Source organism: Gallus gallus, chromosome 10, assembly GCF_016699485.2.
Source record: "Gallus gallus isolate bGalGal1 chromosome 10, bGalGal1.mat.broiler.GRCg7b, whole genome shotgun sequence".
Taxonomy (NCBI): domain Eukaryota; kingdom Metazoa; phylum Chordata; class Aves; order Galliformes; family Phasianidae; genus Gallus; species Gallus gallus.
The window spans coordinates 9556382-9574457 of NC_052541.1; the positions used below are offsets into that span (position 1 = coordinate 9556382).

The window sequence follows — 18076 nt, forward strand, 5'->3', positions numbered from 1 at the left end:
TTGGCGCTGGCTTCAGTCACTTGGGTCCCTAATCAGAAAAAGTACAGAGCTGAAGAAAGAGTCAGGAGGAAAGGGAAGGGAGATCAGATTTGTATCAAATAACTGTATCCCCCTGTACTCAAATTCAACTTTAAATATCCTTCCCTCCACACCCTTGAAGAGAGTAGAAAAGAAACAAAGAGATTATGTCCCAGCGACAGTCACTAGAAAAGCATAAAATATAATAGCACTGACTTTCTGTCCAGCCTCTCAAATATGTTTCAAAGGAAAATGTCTCTTGCTAAATGAAATGGAAGTTCACTTGCGAAGGGTAATGTATTTTCTTTTTACTGCTTCCATTGCCACACGTACAAATATACTTGTTATATCTGTGCACATATCTGTACAGGTGATATATTAGTAGTATATTCACAGGGGCTTAGAGCAAAAATGAAATAATTTTCTCTTTTTTTATTGGCCATTTTTCAAAACACCAGTGCCACCCCAAAACTGCTTTTCTTAATGTTGTTTGGAATGGCGGTGGATGCCACTAGGCTTTAAACCTCTTTGTACACTAATACAGGACTCCAAGGTTTTCTTTCAGCCTCTAAAATCTGTCTTGTGAAATAACATGCCCCTTGGAGCCCAGAATTAAGTGAACAGGGCTTCTGTGATGCAGGGACTGAGGAACACTGCACTATTGGGTCTCTCACATTGTGCTCTTCAGACAGGAAACTTCTATGTGGTCTACTGTTGTGGTCAGGCAACTCCTCTGGCCTTTGTTGTCTCCATTATTTTGGCCCTGACCTTCTGATCTTCCCATTTTTAGGAAGCTGTTTCCATGGTGCAGGAGCTGCATCTCTGTGGGTACATATAGATACAAAAAAATAATACCTCTGTATCTGCTTTAGTGTGGGGGATAATCTGTCTTAATGCCCTCATCAATGCAGGTTTCAGAGACTATGAGTTACCATAGTAGGTATAGTAGATGGGTTTACTGTAATACACTGTTGGAAGCAGATGGCTTTAGAATCCTGGCCTGTTGTATTTTTTGTCATATGTATTTTTTTACTTAGAAACGTGTATTAATTGAAAAGCAATGCTTTTACTCAGCCAGGAGTTACCGACCACTTTGAACACACACACACAAAAAAGTGCACTCTACAAAGCTTCAATTACATAGCTGTTCAAGAAGGACTAGTACCTCCAGTGACATCTTTAGTTGGAGGGAAGAGATAGTTACATTAATCAGGACTTCTGAGGATGCTGATAATGATAATTCTTTCGTAATGTGCTGCTATAACTCTCAATTGTTTCATATTAAGCCAAGAAAACGAGAAGAGTTAGAAGAAGGTACACATTTTAATAGAAGCAATAATTCTACTTGAAGGGGTGTCTGGATGCTGGGCTGGGGAAATGAAACCAATAGATCCCATTTTACTGAATATAGATGTGCAGGACAAAAAGGTCATAAACCTGGGCCTAATTCTGCTTTGTTTTGAAGCTGATGCTGGCATTTTTCGATTCAGGTTATTGTTTTAAAATGGGAGGAACATAGATGTAAGAATTATTGCAAACTACGAAAGATTTTCCTTTCTTTGTTTGTATCATATTCTATAGGCTTACTAGCCACTGTGACTCCGATGCTTTCCACAGTCCTCTGTTATACTCATTTATACCAGGTAAGGTTCCAGCTAAAAATTTTTCTTTTTGTCAGGACTTCACCTTAAAATCTTTTCACTGATGGGCTATTAGCTGTTATGGACTACCCAGATATCTAGTATGAACTGCATTCATACTCAGAAGTCTACCTAAGTGAGTAGTAACAAGGAACTGCTTTTGAATTTTCATGACTTGACCATCACAGGTCAGATTTGTATTTAATCTAAAGCTCCCCTAGATGGTGTGGCATTAAAAAGTTCCTTTATCATGGATATAAAATAACCCTAGCCTTTTGAAGAATGAGACCACATGTTTTCTCATAGCTCTTTCATTTACCGTAAGCACTTTGCAGTCTGATCCCATTTTCCTTTATATTGTTTCCTTTTGGGAAATCTAAGTGGTGAAATTCTTAACACAGACTTGTGTCTTGGTAGCTTCCAAGCACTGCTGAGGAAAGCGATCACTGCCAAACCTCATTCACAATGTCTCTTAGTAAGTACTATGTCAGTGTTGCCAGGATAGTTACATAATCTGAACCTCTTTTACTACTGTACAAGGTTCAATAAATTATGCAATATTGATCAAACTACCTGTGGAATCTAGTGTTCAGTTACCATTGATAAAAAGGATTAAAAATACTGTAAGAACCTTCAAACTGTTTATTTCTATGTAGCAAAAAATCTGTATATTGTAAAAATTCCTGCTTGGATCATTTCAAGCCATAGGCTCTCATTGTAGCCTACCACTTGAATGGCTTTGGCTGTCAACATTTTACATTCTGATGCTGAAATTTTTACTCATTCTCATTGTTGGAGTGACACACTATGTATACCAATCTGAAAGCTCTAAGATTTATTAACAGGGTTAACATTCTTGTCATGGTATACGTAATTCCTTAAGGAAATTCTTTTTCTCAGCTAATTCTGAAGTAGTGCTGTTGCATATCTTTCACCATTTATAAAGCAGCATGGTCTAATTGCTTTCTATGAAAAAAGAACTCAAGCGCCGTTGGCTTAAAATTCCTCATTTATTCCTCGAGCTGATTGTTGGGGAAAACTCAGCTTTACCATCAGAAAATTAATATCTAATCGGTGGATTAGATACTGCATTTGGAAAGCTTGCCAGTTGGGCTGTAAAAAAGGTATTTATTTTATTAAAAAAAAATAATTGCTATGGTATATAAGTGCTGTGTTACTATAGTAACATCCACTACAATGGTATATGCTTGAGTAAAAATAAAAACCAGTAGATATTGTCCAAACTATATTTAAATATTTCCTAAAATCTAAGATTTTTTAAATATATATTTTCCCATATTATTCCTCCTGCCTCCATCACTAGTTATGCTACCTACTTTCCCAATGTCTCTAGTGAACTCTGACTGAAAAAAAATGTGCTGTCACTAACTCTTCTGTATTCCTGTGGCTAAACAGGACTAGATTTTTCTAGAATATTAAGCCACTCTATTTCATAAGCATCAAAATGAAATGAATATTTGCAAAGGTCAAGTTACAGTATGTGGCAGGGAATAGCATGCCAAAAACAATTACAATTACTAGAGTTGTGAAGGAAAGTCACACGCATCACATATTGCTCACAGGTGCTCTGTGTGAAGCTCAATCCAACAAATGTCAGTCCACTCATTTACACTAGGAGAGTGCCAGTCATGTAAAAAGCAACACAAGAACAGATGCTTTATGAGAAACAAAACCCAATACAAATAAACTCAAAACTGATTATAAAAAATTCACACTAAACAAGTATTAAAACCCATATGAACTGCATTTGAGATTCAGCAAATGTTTTGCCTACATTTGGGATTCTGTGAATGATTTGTAAGGCAAGAGGCAAGAGACAAAGTATTCCATTGTTGTTGTTTTTCCTAAATTGAAACCTTGTCACTGCATCTCTGTGAGATATTGTTTTTTCCACTTTATTTCATCTGTTTCTTCCCCCATGGTCATTAAACTTTGGCTTTCAGAAGGTCAAAAAGTTTGCACAAGTATGGTGAAATTTCAGAATGTGGGGTATTTTTGTTTTGTTTCTTTGTTTTTTGCTAAAGAGCTGTGGACCAAAGGTTTGAATTTAGCATTTTTGTAAATTTAACATATTTTGTAAAAACTAGCCCACCTCTGACACTTGGAGAACTATGACTGGCTTTACAATCACCTTTAAAAAAAAAAAAAAAAAAGCAAGCTATGGGGGTTTAGAATTTTAATATAAACATTTCATGGTGATCTGCTTTTGCTGAAAGAAAAGTTAAAGCTATTATCACAGATATGAGAGCCAGGTTCATTAGCTACCCATGCTTTCCTTCTCTATTGACAAATGTTTGTATGTGCCCTGGTCTTAGCTGCAGATTCTAGCATAGGTTGATGCTCTGCTTCCTGTAAGGCAAAAAGGTCTCTTAGGAGGCAATGGATTCTCTTCTGGTGACATTTTTAGTAGTCCAATTTCACATAAGCCATGACTAGCTCTGGATATAGGCACCCTAACCGGATCCAGTTTACAGTGCTGCTGGCCAGTCCTGGCCTGTGGAGATTTCTCAAACACTGGAATCAAACACAGCTGAGTTGAACAAATATTGAAACGAAAGTTGGATGCAGATTTTATTCTTTTTGTGTGTGTTCTTTTTTTCTTTTAATCCAAAATAAATGTAGGAACTCTAAAGTTCTGAACATGTACACCTGAAGCCTGAAATTTTATATGCATCAAGACTACTTCAGAGCAAGAAGCAGTAAAACTCACCAGATAAATTATCTCAACTCTGACCAGAGAGACCACCCTTTTGGATAAAAAGCTAACTAATGTTCCTTACTCATTTAATCCCCTGCTTTTCTACTGAGAGGGTCAACAAGGGACTCATTCCCACTAGCAGCTAGGCTGGAACCACACATTCATTTCACATATGCCGCTGAACAGATCAGTGATGCTAATGATTTTCAGATGCTATGAACTGGAATTGAATCTGATCCTATAACCAGGATGTTAAAGGCTCCAAATCCAATTACTGAACCCTAGAGATCTCAAGTCTCTTTTTCTTAAACATGTCGTCAGCACTGATGGAAACTGGTGAGTTATTGTACTCAGCCAGGTAGACCGGCAATGTGAGGGCAAGCTGCTAGGATATACACCTTTCAGACAGTAGATTTTATCTCTTCTCCCTTTCTAGATGCTTCAGAAAGGAAAGACAGAGTAGTTAAGGAAAATAAAATGTACAATCCTATCTTCAGCACTGCATATGTTAAGTGTTTGAAAATATTGGGTTACACCCAAGTGAAAAATTGACTACTGCACATCTCTTATTCTTGGTCTGTCTACAACTGACATTTGATATTCAAAATTCATGCTTAGCATCTGGTTGATGCAACTTATTGCCAGTTTTCTCTTTGCTAGTGCTGCTGTCTGTCATGACTGAGGGTGACACACACGTACGGGTGGACATTGTGGCAAAGCATGAATGTACAGGGCAAGAACACAAACAGTTCTGCCTCCTAGTCATCCCTACTACTCTTCTTCCTCCTTCAAGTAGCTGTGTGATAGCATAGACCCACTTTGTGCACAAGGAAGACCTCAGCTACTTTCCAGCTGGCCTCCTGCAGCACGTACTGGTTCCTGGGGTTATTCCTTTTCAGATGTAGGACTTTTCATTTCCTCTTGACTTCATGAGAGTACTCTCTGCCAAGTTCTACAGTCTGTCCGTGTCCCTCTGAATGGCAGTGTAACATATGGAATATCAGATATCTGTCCCAGTTTTGTATCATTTGCAACTTTACTGGTGCACTCTGTCTTATCATCCAGGTATTTAATGAAGATGTTTAACAGCACTGCTTGACCTGTTGACCCCTGGATATACCACTAGGGATTTGCCTCCAGCTGGACTTTACTCAACAGAGCACAACCCTCTGGGCCTGATCATTCATCCAATTTTCATTTGACTCTAATGTACACTTCGGAATTTGGAGAGGAATTGGCAATTGCTCATGTTACCTTAGAGATGAAAGTATTCAGAATGCAAATTGCTTTTTTTTTTTTTTTTCCAGGGAGTGGTCTTTCTTTAACAAAATGACCTCTCCATAAAATACAAAAATATCAAAACAATATACAGTGAATATCTGAATTCTGCTGAGAGATATCTAATAAATGACACTGCATTGCTTTTGATCACATTCTCTTTGGTGAGAGATATAACATAAATACCAATAATATAATTTAGTTACTTCTATAAATAGTGTTAGGTTTTGTTTTATAAAATAATTTAAAACTCTGTGCTCATAAGAACAGTTTGTGTTTATTTGCAATATAACTCATTACTACTATTACTCTGATTGAGTTAAGGTAAAGGTCTTTTCCTCATTGGGTGAAAATAATTTGGCCAATTTATAATCTGGAAAAATCTTACGATAGCCATTACTAGTATATATGTTTCATGAAAGAAAAGGACAAAGAAATCTTATCTAGAAAGACAAAGTACAAGTAGAAAAAGGGTGGAGGCCACAAAAGAGATAAAAGGGCAGTATTAAAAACACTTGTTAGCTAAGGAGGCTGATTATTTTTCTTCTCAAAAAACAGGAAGTTTCATGCCCAAGTCTTCCCAGAAGCAAGCTTATAATAATAAACTCTGCTCCTTTGGAAGGGTTTATTTCCATTTACAATGGACAGCCTCATTTGGCACATGAGTACTACGAGTGGTAAACACTAAATACCATTTTATTTCCTCCATTCTGTCACAACTGAGAGCTGCATGGAACGCTGGTAACTGGATTGTCAAAGAATGGCAGTTGTGGATGTAATGTTAAATTAACTTCATTCAAACACATAACTTATTTGTCTTTGTGCAAGTCTCAAACATACTGCTATGATCAAGACTTCTGTGTTGATGCCATTCTTCATACACATTTCTTTGCTTTGTGTACTTTTATCTACAAGTGTGAAGACCAAGGCAGGCTCAGTCTGAGGAGTCTAGCACAGGCTCATGCTGCAGCAAAACTGCAAGTGCTTGTCAGAACTCTACACACTGCTTGTCAGAATGGAGTGCTGCTTTATATTGTAAAACAATTACAGTAAATACATCTGAAATAAGCTAACACAATTGAGAATCTTCAGTGATGGCTGTTTGGAGTAAATGTTACACATAGAATAATCTATTCTTACTTAATTTATTTTGTTTAGAGAAATAGAATGCTGTCTTTTGAAAGAGCTATTCTTCAGACAACCTGGAAGATAAAGCTTGATTCTATATTAATTATTTCTTAGGCAAAACTGGAACTAGATATCCTTTTGCATAAAAAAGCATACATTTCATATATTTATATGCATGTACATACTTCCCACAGGGTCAGAATTTAAATAAAACAGTGAAGAAAAAAGAACTGTATGTTTTAAAGAGCTAAATGAAGGTAGAGGATTGAATGGGAGGTGAACGTGTCTGGGCTTGGTTTCTTGTTTTGAGATTTTAATGTTAGATACAGCACAGAGACTCCTGGGGATTATAAAAAATTGAATTTTTGTGATGAAGGATTTTATGGCATTTCTGAAGTATGAATCTTCTCAACCATTGTTGCAAGCTCAGGCAAGCTTAACATCACCTCCTCAGCATGATTGGCTATTTCATTATGCAATAGAGAAGCAGTGGAATTTACTTAAGATTTAAAAAGAAAGCTTCATATGCAAGGGGCAATTTACTGGGCTTCAAATATCTCTAAAGAAAAGATTTATATCTGTATATGAAAATATAGGCACATTTTATCTATTACTGTTTCTAACTCTTCATTTATACACAGTAAATCTCATGAGAAATAAGTGCAGGACTTCATTCTGTACACAGTAGGTTAGTATTTTACTTTTTGCCCATGAGAAAAAGTAAAATGTATGCTTTTGCCTTCAAAAAGAATTATGCTGAATTCCTGAATTCTATGTTCTGGCATATGTTGTTGCAAATAGTGAAAAAAATACGTATGTTGTGTGTTTTTGTTTGATGCCTTCTCTCTAATATGTAATTTTTAAAAAGCTTCAATGGTGCAAATATTCAAATTTTTATCAGCTAATGCAATCTCTTGTGCAATCTCTTCTCATTTAATTTGCTCATGGTGGGGTAGTCTCCGCAGTCTGGGCAAGTTTTAATGTGCTAACAAGCCATTCCTGAGCTCCACTAGATCTTATGGCTTATGCTGTGGCTGTTTGGACCACTTCCAAACCATCGTTTCACTAACCAGTATCCACCTACAGGTATAGGGAGCAGAAATGATAGAGCCTTGCAGTTTCTCTAACTTATGTCAGATGCATGATTGCCTATCAAAATTTTTGAGTCTCCTCTCTTGGAGATCTTCAACATCTGCACATGTTCCTGGGCAACCTGTTCTGGGTGGCCCTGTTTAAGCATGGTGTTGAACTGGATGGCCTCTGCAGGTCCCTTCACACTTCAACCATTGTGATCCTGTGAAAGATAACCACTGGTGAGCAATCCCAAGCAGAGGTATTTGAAAATTGATGTGAATGTTTGCCCTATTTGATTAAATGCACACAGAGATGGAGATGACCTAAGCTGGAAACCAAGATGGCTTAAATTGTCTGCAGAAGCTCTGGGCTCTTTCTGGCACTGCCAGATCCCTGGTGGGGGACAGGTTTCACCTGCGGGCATGGCTTTTAGAGACGTTGAATCCATGTACATATTCCTCTGAAATAAAGATAAGTACTGACATAAAGGTTTAGAACCAAGATTATGAAAGCCTTTTTTGTTTATGTAGGCAAGTTATTTTAGATATATTTTTTTAATGTTAAATCTTGCACAGGGTGATGAAAAAGGATGCATAATTAATACAGAAGACTCACTGAGAAATTAACCTCTAGTCCTTTTTTGCTCCCCACTTCTTTTGTACATCTGGCTGATGAAAAGGATTTCTTTTACTCTGTGTGAAGTAATGAAGTATGCAGGTTTTAAGGACGTTAATTAAAACTAGTGTTTTGATTCTTTTGCACAGGCTACTTAATCAATTAGCTGTATTTGCAAAGCACTTTTAAGGACTAATTACTGCCAAATAATAAGTGGTTTTCTTTTATTAACTTTAAGGAGCAGAGGATGCCAAGAGAAGAGGAGCCTCGTGTGAGACCTCAGCGGGTAGCTTCTATCCTCCCTCATTCTGCTTCAACAGGAGCAAGCAGGTCAGTCCTGACACAGCAGCAGGTTTTGTGTAAAGCATGGCAGTTCCACTTCTAATAACTCTAGAGCTCTGCATGTGGAGGTGTGTTTTCTTTCTCTATATGGACTTGGGTTTTGGGTGATTTAGGTGAGACAGTCTGTTCATACTCATGGCAGCACTGGATTCGGATTCATAAGGCTGTGTCTGATCTGCTGTAGGATGAGTGCTTCTCACTACCAAGATGTTGGAGCACTGCACACGTGCTGGGACTTTTACCAAGGTGGACAAAGAGAATGGACTCCTAAGAGAGCTCAGGGTAAGCACAGTGTTCCTTGTTCCTCCTACTCAACTCTGCAGTTCACCATCCATAGCGGCGTTGGACCAAGAGAAGCAGATTTGACAGGCTCATGTTACATTTTATTTTTCTTTCTGGCAAAGGCCAATGGTGTTTCATGGTGCATTAAATACAAACTGATGAACACTGGAGGAGGAGGTATTATTTATTTATGTACTAATATCAACAGTTCATGATGGCTGACATAAGTGATTTTTTGGACAGTCAAGCTATCGAATCTTTGACAGAATTATTGAAAGCAGAGGTAAAATCAGAGTATAATGGAAATAAAAAACTTAATTTAGGAGAACATTTTACAAATCTCTCTCTGTCTTCAGTATGTTAAAAAAAAAAATATGGAAGTGTAAAATTGAGGATAGCGCATGCACTCCTCTGCTAAAATAGAAAATACTTACCTGCATAAATAAGTCTGTGTTTATAGCTCAGGTTTTTAACCTTAGCATGCAATTTCTCTCCTTTTGTGAGAGTTAGTAGGAAGATTAACGTCTCTTAGATGCAGCTACTATGGTTGTTAGCATATTACTTATTTCAGAAAGCAAAAGCGTGACAGAATATGAACAGGGCAATATACCTTGTGGTGGAAATCAGGGTCATGAATTTACTTATCTTGTGGTCTCATTTTGGCAAAGCACTTCCAGGTCTGAAAATTCATCCATGGAAACTTCACATTTCTGTACTTCTCCACGTGCATGCTAAACATGTAATTACCTAGCAAAAAAAATAAATGGGAACTTGATAAGTTGATGTTTCTGAGATAGCAGTCTGCCTGGCTAAGCATAAAACCATACTCCTTTCATCTAACTGTCCTCTAAAGAGAACTACAGATTCCCGTTTTTGTGAAATCTATGCATGCCAGATTTCAGCCTAAGACACACTTTTATACACAGCTTACAAAGCCTTAGAGACATACTTCCATTGACTACAGCAGTGTGAATTGTGCTTGTCATGGATTTAAGTGCTGCTATTTATAAAAATCTTGGCACTAGAAGCATCCTTCCATTAAGACAGATGTGAAGCAAAAGCATATAAATGGATCAGAGGGGGTGTAAAAAGAGAATCAGTCCCCTGGGCTTATGAAAGGCTGGATATGAGGAAATGTACAAAAAAATCCTTGCATCGATATTCAGTTGATTGTTCCCACGTTACACGAACTTTGAGAGTCCAGACATTCAAGGATCATTTGATCTCCTTTTGACTCCATTTGTTTTGTGAAGGTTTCATGCGATATCTTTGCTGAATAGAATTTCAAAATCTTCATTCAGTGTCTTGGAATTACCCCGTCTAACAGTGATGTCCTTATATTGTGTGTGGAAAATGGCTATCTAGAGTTATCTTGGTTTCTTTGGAGGAAAAAAGACATTTATATATTTCCAAGTGCCAGTCTTCTTCCTCTCTCTCTCTTTTTGTTGTTTTTTTTTTTTGTTTGTTTGTTTGATTGTTTTGTTTTGTTTTGTTTTTCCTCTATAGCTAGATAATAACCATCATGATTACGGACAGTTTTGTTCACATTAGTTATTCTTTTCACTTTCTTACTTGCAAAATTTATTTATTACTTTAGTGTAGAAAAGGGATCTTCTCCTGAATCCTGCTGACTAGATTTCGAACAGAAAAAACTATTTTAAAGCCTTGAATGCTTTTAATGAAAAAAAAAGAAGGAATATACTGACTTCAACATTATGTCTGCAACAGACGCTGTTGTAAATGTGAACATCATCCAGTGGAGAAATATTTGTTAGGTTTTACAACTTATTTCATGCTTTTGATCCTCATTAGGGATGTTCTGTAATGTCTAACATTTGAATTCTCCCCTATTTATTTGAGCAGGTATCCTTCCCTGGAATTTGTTCACTTTGTTTTTTAATATGGCAATGCTGAAGGGAAAAATCTTTTTAAAACATCAAGAGATAATATGATAACAGTAACTGAGGCTGCTTTTTAAAAGGTTTACTTTAAAATCAGTATGAGATTAACCAACAAGTAAATGCAGTGTGGATCAGGTAAATAATTATAATATGTGGTGTAGTCCTTTCTGCAAGAGATATGGTTAGCCTGTCCCTGTTTGCATTCAAATGCAGTAAAAAATAATGAAGCCCAATGTCAAAAGATTCATCCCGAGATCAAATAAGTAGGAGTAGTAATAGAGTTGGTAACAACTAGCCTATATCTAACGATAATGTAGTTTATTTATGAAAAGGAAGAAGAAAAAAAAATCAGAAACTTGGTTCTCAGGAACTTGGAATGATGTGTTTCCAAAAGATGCAGAAGTTACTGATTCATATTCACAGTATAGCAATCAAACTTTGATTTGTGCTCAGAAAAAAATGCAATTCACTGTTAACAGCCAGTACTATCAGCTACCCCACAGTAAACAGGGCTATCTGCTACTGCAGAGATCTGGAAACTGTAGGTAAACCCATAGTTCCTTGATGGAAAATAAAGCACTTGTTTCCTGCTATAATGCAGTACTGTTTAGGAGAGTACATAGCTGACTGATTCTATCTCCAAATATAAAGATTTTGATTCCTATTATGAATTGCAATTCCCTATTCTTTTATTCTTTTTTTTTCCCAAAGTAGCTTGATAAGATGTTTTATTTTCACTGTGAAACTTTGCATTCTGTTTTTCTTTTTACAGAGAGCCAGAAACTTGCCTAGGGAAAAGAAAAATTAATAGTTTACATCATTGACTCTCTGGAAAAGATTATGGTTTCTGATAACCTTGTCTTTAATAAAAGCAGATTCTCAGTTGCTATAGGTAGAATTTGCTATTCAAAACCCAGATGATTTCACTTTGTCTGCATCTAGTTGTTTCTACTGAGAGTGAATGAAAAGTAGAAATGTATAAATTGTTGTTATTTTTGTTCCATGCTAACTAGCAACATTAATAGCAGAGCTTCATTTGCATGATCACATGGTTACTGGCAATCTGTGACTTGGAAAAGTTGGACTGTGAACAGGCCTAATTAACAGTGAAATGGAGCCGGAAATTAATTGGCATCAAACTAGGTGGAGAACAGAACTTGGATCTCCTCTCTTGCAGTCTGGTTCCCAGCTCACAAATCTGTGTGGACAGCAGATTTCTTTTTTACCTAGATTGGACTAAGATTTCCACCTCCGCTATGGATTTTTCCTATCTTTATTTTTTTAGAACTTTTACTGACTTATTTGATATTAAGGAACCTCTAAGCATATCCAATAGTGTTTTATATGCTTGATTAACCTATGCATTCTAAACATCCCAGGAAAACTGGCTGAGAGCTATTTGTTCTTTCTTATTTATTAAACTGTTTGGTGTTCATTTATTTCCTGAATATATGTTAACATTAACTTGAAAGAAAAGAAAGAGACTAGAAATACTGCAATACATTATTATTTTCATTGGAGTCTTACACATGAGATGAAGTTAAGACAAAAGAAAAAAAAAAAAAAAGCCATGATGACTTTAGCTGTTGATTAGTTGTTTATAGGCAGGGAATATTAATTTTTAATGGTTTTTAAGGCCAGAAGTTTATTATGGAAATGATGTTGATTGGCTTAAACTGTTTTCTTGGGATAGCTAGACAGTTAGTTCTAATGAACTAACACTTAGGCCTGGAGCCCTGTGGTTTGGCATCTATCTATTTGAACTATAATTCCCACAGACTTTGTTTGTAGCAATTGGATTGTGATGTAGTCTGACATTAGGTACTAGATGAAGTCTTGCAGTTGAAAGAGCAAGGGTCTGAAGATTAGGTGTTACTTTCAGCCAGTGATCATCAAATCTAAATTGTTTTATGTCTTCTGACTCTTGACATTTTTCAGATCCATCCATCTAGCAATTTCTGTTGTTTACTGTGTGCTTCTAATGTGAGCCATTCACCCTTTTCTCCTCTGCAAAAATGTATAGCTAGGAGACTGGCATATTTTCATTCAGAAGCAGCTTTAATAGAACATCTTAAGTGCAACATTTCTTTTATGCTTCATATAAAACCTTGATATTTTTTAGTTTCTTTATGTAAGCACAATTTAAAATTTAGTACAAAATGGAACCATTGGGAAATAAGTCATAAAGATGGCACTCTAATATGATCTTGTTTTTAAAATTTAAAATTTAAATTATTTCCAGTGATTAAGCTAAGTTGAGCATTGCCTGAAGTGCTTGATTTATGGGGAATGATTGAGAAAGTAATTACAGTGAGCTACCTCTTTGACAGAGGCTGCAAACACCAGGATTGTGCTGATTAAAATTGTATTTGCATCCCAGAAATTACTACTGTTTTAGAAGAACAGAACTATAGATTTTGGAGAGGAAATAGTACAAGCCAATCCACATGTTTAGTATAATTCTATCCGTGTTATATGCTTATCTATATAAAATAGTAATTTGCATACAATTTTAAGAAATATGTCAACATTTTATTTTATTAGCTATAGCATGATCTCACCCATTCTAAGAAAGGAGCTATTAATCAGAATATTGTTTTTAGGAAGTTTCTTACAGTTTTTAGTCCATCTCATCATGATTAGACAACACACATTTCTTGATCTGCTGCTTTGAGACAGTAGAGGGCAGAGAGTTGAGTCAGTTACTGGAAACTCAAAGGAGCACACCATGAATATTCTTTATCTTCCTCTGCATGTTGAAGCCCTGTGAGATGTTTTTTTGTTTGTTTGTTTGGTTTTTTTTTTTTGAATGTTTTTGTTGTTTTTATTTTCCAACCAAAGACAGAGCTAGTACCAGTGCCAGCAGGACTGAGCAGTAATTACTCTGTGTGAAAATATCGATCTCTAGTACTTGAGAGAAGCAGGACTTAGTAAGGAGATTGGTGTTCCTCTGCTAGCTCATTTTGGTGCAATCACACACTTGCTGAAGAAAGAAATATCACTTTACTTGTTTAAGCGTAAGCAAGCAGGTTTGGATGTAAATTCTTACTTTTAAATCAGAAGCGTCCAACCTTGTCTGTCTGTTGGCAAAATTGATATTTAAAAGAAACAAGATGTGGATGTTGAATTACCCAGGTCTGATGTGATTGATGAAATCATCGCTTCCCAGAGCACAAGAGCTCCAGTCTCTAACTTTGTAAAAGACTGGATGCAGCACCTCTCCATAATACAACGGCGATCCATTAAATAAGGCACTTCTAAAAAGGTCCCCTTTTTTTTTTTTTTTTTTTACTTCTTCTCCAAAACCCTGCTTTCACTGTGGAGAAAATTAATTATAATAAATACAGTGGCCATAAATTTGTTTTTATAACCTCTTGTCTTCAGTCTGGAATAAATTAGTCATCATCATCATAACAGGCAATGGTATTGAGATTTATGGTCTAACTTTATCGCTAGTGTTATTCAGCAGTGTTACACCAGGAGTGACTTTGATTTAAGCGTGTATGCTCTGAATTATATAAAGTGGTGGGCAGCCTCCTTTCTTTTTGTTATTAATTACAGGATATTGCCTCCACCTAGGGAAATACTGTCTTTTTGTGTTGCTCTTATTCTTCCAGCATTCTTTCCACTGCACTTGTGAGCTTTTCCACTGTGCTGTGTCATTTTGCCTTTAAGGTGGAGGTCCTAGTGTAAAATGCAAGCTTTCGTAGCTTTCTCTACAAAGTAGTTCAGAAGCAGGTAGTTCCAGGTGCACTGCAGGACCATACGTTGTTGAATTCTACCTACCCTTCCCCTGAAAGAGAGAATGTCAGTAGATTTCAGTGCCCGTTTGAAAGAAGTGTACATCCCTGGCACATTTGAAAATCTTTTTTACTGATATTCGAAAGCAAAAGACAGAAGATGACATTTTAACCTGCCTGAAAGCAAGCTGTTTTGGACCAGTCAGGATTACAGATGTTCAGTTATCTGTTTAGTTCTCTGTGACTCAACACCTTAGAGAAGTGACTCTTTCTACACACATGCTGAAGAAATTAAAGAGTGGTGAGGATGACTCAACTTTTTTTTTTAAAGGGGTCAAGAATCTGCTAGTCTTAGTAAGGAGTGGGATTTACTTCTTATTTCTACCACTTCTTTTAAGAGCATCTCTATAAAAAGCATAATTTCGCACAGATGTTTTCAGGATTTCGTTCTTACTTTGTTTAATATTGAAAAAACCCCCTGCTTTTCTTAACTAGATTTTGTTATGGTTTTGTGTGTGTGTGAGTTTGTTTTTCCCTATTAATTGGGGAAATTCCTAACAAAACAGAGCTGTCATGAAGATTGTCCTGTCCAAAAAGTGTTTTGATTGGAAATCTTATCTTTACTTCTAAGGTGTCTACTTTAGTCTGGGTCAGTATAGATCAGAAGTGCAAAACAAGTGATAGAGTGAAATAGCATTGATACTATTATCAATTATATATCAATTTTGTCGATTTTGAACAACACAAAAGAACTTATGGCAATCTGCCTCCATCAGCCCAAAAGAGAAAGTCTCTTTTGCAATAGTATAACCTCTCTAAAATCACTAGAGAACTGCAGGAATATTATTGCCTTTTAGATTTTATAATCTGCAGATTACAGTAAGTGTGGATATTACAGAGCCGTATTAGATACTTCTTTGTTTGTTAAAATCCAGATTTTCTGAACAAACCTGTATTAGCAAAGCATCAGTAGGGCTAAACATACTTTTAGTAACTAATGCATGGTTCAACAAAAGCAAGAACTATGTAGATTTATAGCACTGATTATTTTAACTTTCTGGAAATTCTGAGATGATTCAATTTTTCCTTCTTTTGAAAACGTGTGAAGGATTAGGAAATGCATTTTTATTTCTGAACCTGTTCAGCTCATCCTGTACGACACGCTCAGATCAGCTCTAGCTGAGCACTTTGTTTCATGCTTTTCCTCTGTGATTTTCCTGGGACCTTTGCCACTATGTTGATTAATATGTCAAACCAAATGGTATGAGTGAGACTTTTGCTACCTGGAGTGTGAGGCATACTGGCACAAGTTGTAGAAATGAACTTAAAAGTTCACATTGTTTTTGTTTATTAGCTTGTGTGAGTGAGGAAGTGAAACAGAAAGGTGTGGTGGTGACTGGGAGACTCATTTGATCAAAATAACTTTCAAGAAATATTGTGCAAAAAGCAGAACTGGAGATGAGACCTATTGCTCATGTGAATGTTCAGCCTATCACTTTAAGTCACAGAGCAGAAAATTCAATGGGAAGAAGACCTCAATGCACAGGACTGGAGTTTAAATCTTTTAATTAAATTTAATGATTTTCTTCCTCATGGGAAAGGATATAATTAGCTATTTTCTGACAAGTATTTTACCTCCAGATGCATGCATCAGCAGTCAGAGGAGTGCATTCAGAAGTACTTGTAGATTATGAGATTTTGGAAAACATTAATTGTTTATGTGAGATCTTGTTTTCTTACTGCTGGGTTAATAAAATAGTAAACAAGTACCAGCATCTTATGTAATAATAAAGATGTTTTAAAGTGGTGGTCAGAATCTAGGGCTGGCTTGAGGAGAGCAGATGCCACATGCACTATTACTGTCTTTGCAATGGTACCAACTGTACCACAACTTAGAAAGCAGATTTTTTGTTATCTTGTGTTTCCTTTTTTTTTTTTTTTTTTTTTTTTAAACCAAATACCTGAGTAAGAGTATTAGAAGTCTCTTCATGCAGATTTCCCATCTGGTAAGAAATTTGAAGCTTTCATAATTAAAGTTACACCTTATTGAAAAGAAATAATGTAACTACTATTAAATCTCATGATTAAAACTGCAGTTCTGCAGTCATACTGATAGACAACTGCTCAGCTCATAGTGAAGCACTACTCGAAAGACAGAGCTGAGAAGTCCTCTACCTCCTTGGTTAGTTGTTGCATCGCTGATGTCTGCTATATCCATTTCTTGATGGGATCAGTAACGGGCTGCCTGTGGAAGAAAAATAGAGCTCTTCAAGTCTTTTTCATTTCTTTCCTTCACCACTGCCTGCCCAGGACTTTGGAATTTACTTAGAGAAGCCATCTTATGGCAGTGCTGTTTTTCAGTAGTTGGATTGTTAAAGGCAACAAGTATAGTAGTATTCAAGTTAAGTATTGAGAGCACATCTACAGATTTCTGTAAGCGAACAAACTACTCAATATATGCTTTTTGCCCAAATATAGAGATTAGTGTAAAACACACATATGTGTAGTTAAGGGATTGTTTTCAATCTCTGCTGAACTGTCCAGACCAGCACATGTAATCAGTATGTGAACATAACCTCCATTTAATTTGAGCAAAGAATAGCTTTCAATTAGTTGGCGTAGTTTTCTTACATTTATACTGTAGAGATTTTACAGTGTCTGTAAGCTTAGAAAAGAAGAATAGGAACATTAGTTGGAGCCCTTAACGTGGTATTATTGCCTTCTCCATGGCCAGATAGAGAACTGAAGAACTGAACCACAAATTAATGAGTCTTCTGTGGGTTGAGAATAATATATTTTCCTGGAAAAATTGCTAAAGGACATCGCACTGATAAGAGCTAATAATCCTAACCTAAATTTGACAATTACTTGAGAACTTTATAGCATTGAAAATATTACCTATTATCTTTTAAGGCTTTCACTTGCACAGTTTTCACTTGAACAGATGCAAGCACGGACAAATGCTGGGCTGAAGGTCACAATCATTTAGCAAAAAGGCATTTTAAAGTAAGATGATTTTTAAAACTGTGCAAAATATCCATTTCCTGCTGGTTTTTGTGAGTAATTCCTTTAAGCAATAAAGGAAAAATTTTGAAATGTTGCATTTAAATATAGAACTTGAAATCACTTCTGTTGGTTAATTACATACTTTCTATTAGGTAGCCTTGAGACCTTGGAAGTATTTTCTGCCCCATGGTTTCAGTAAGATACAGTGAAAAGTGACACACTTTCATGAACAGCCATCTGAAAAAATACTGATCTCTTGGGACTCTACAACCCTGTTAGTAGTGAAGATGTCTCTAGGTCTCTTGGGTCTAGATGGCTTTTGAATGCTACTTC

The 18076-nt window shown here is 36.3% G+C and overlaps 1 protein-coding gene across 1 annotated transcript in view; it reads left to right on the forward strand.

Annotated features, from left to right (window-relative positions):
• SEMA6D (semaphorin 6D) overlaps positions 1-18076 on the forward strand; it is a 604413-nt gene that overhangs the window by 217620 nt on the left and 368717 nt on the right. Inside the window, exons 5-6 of the mRNA XM_046899132.1 lie at positions 8711-8802; positions 8999-9096. The gene's annotated coding sequence lies outside the window, so the exon portion shown is untranslated. The remainder of the gene's footprint in view (positions 1-8710; positions 8803-8998; positions 9097-18076) is intronic.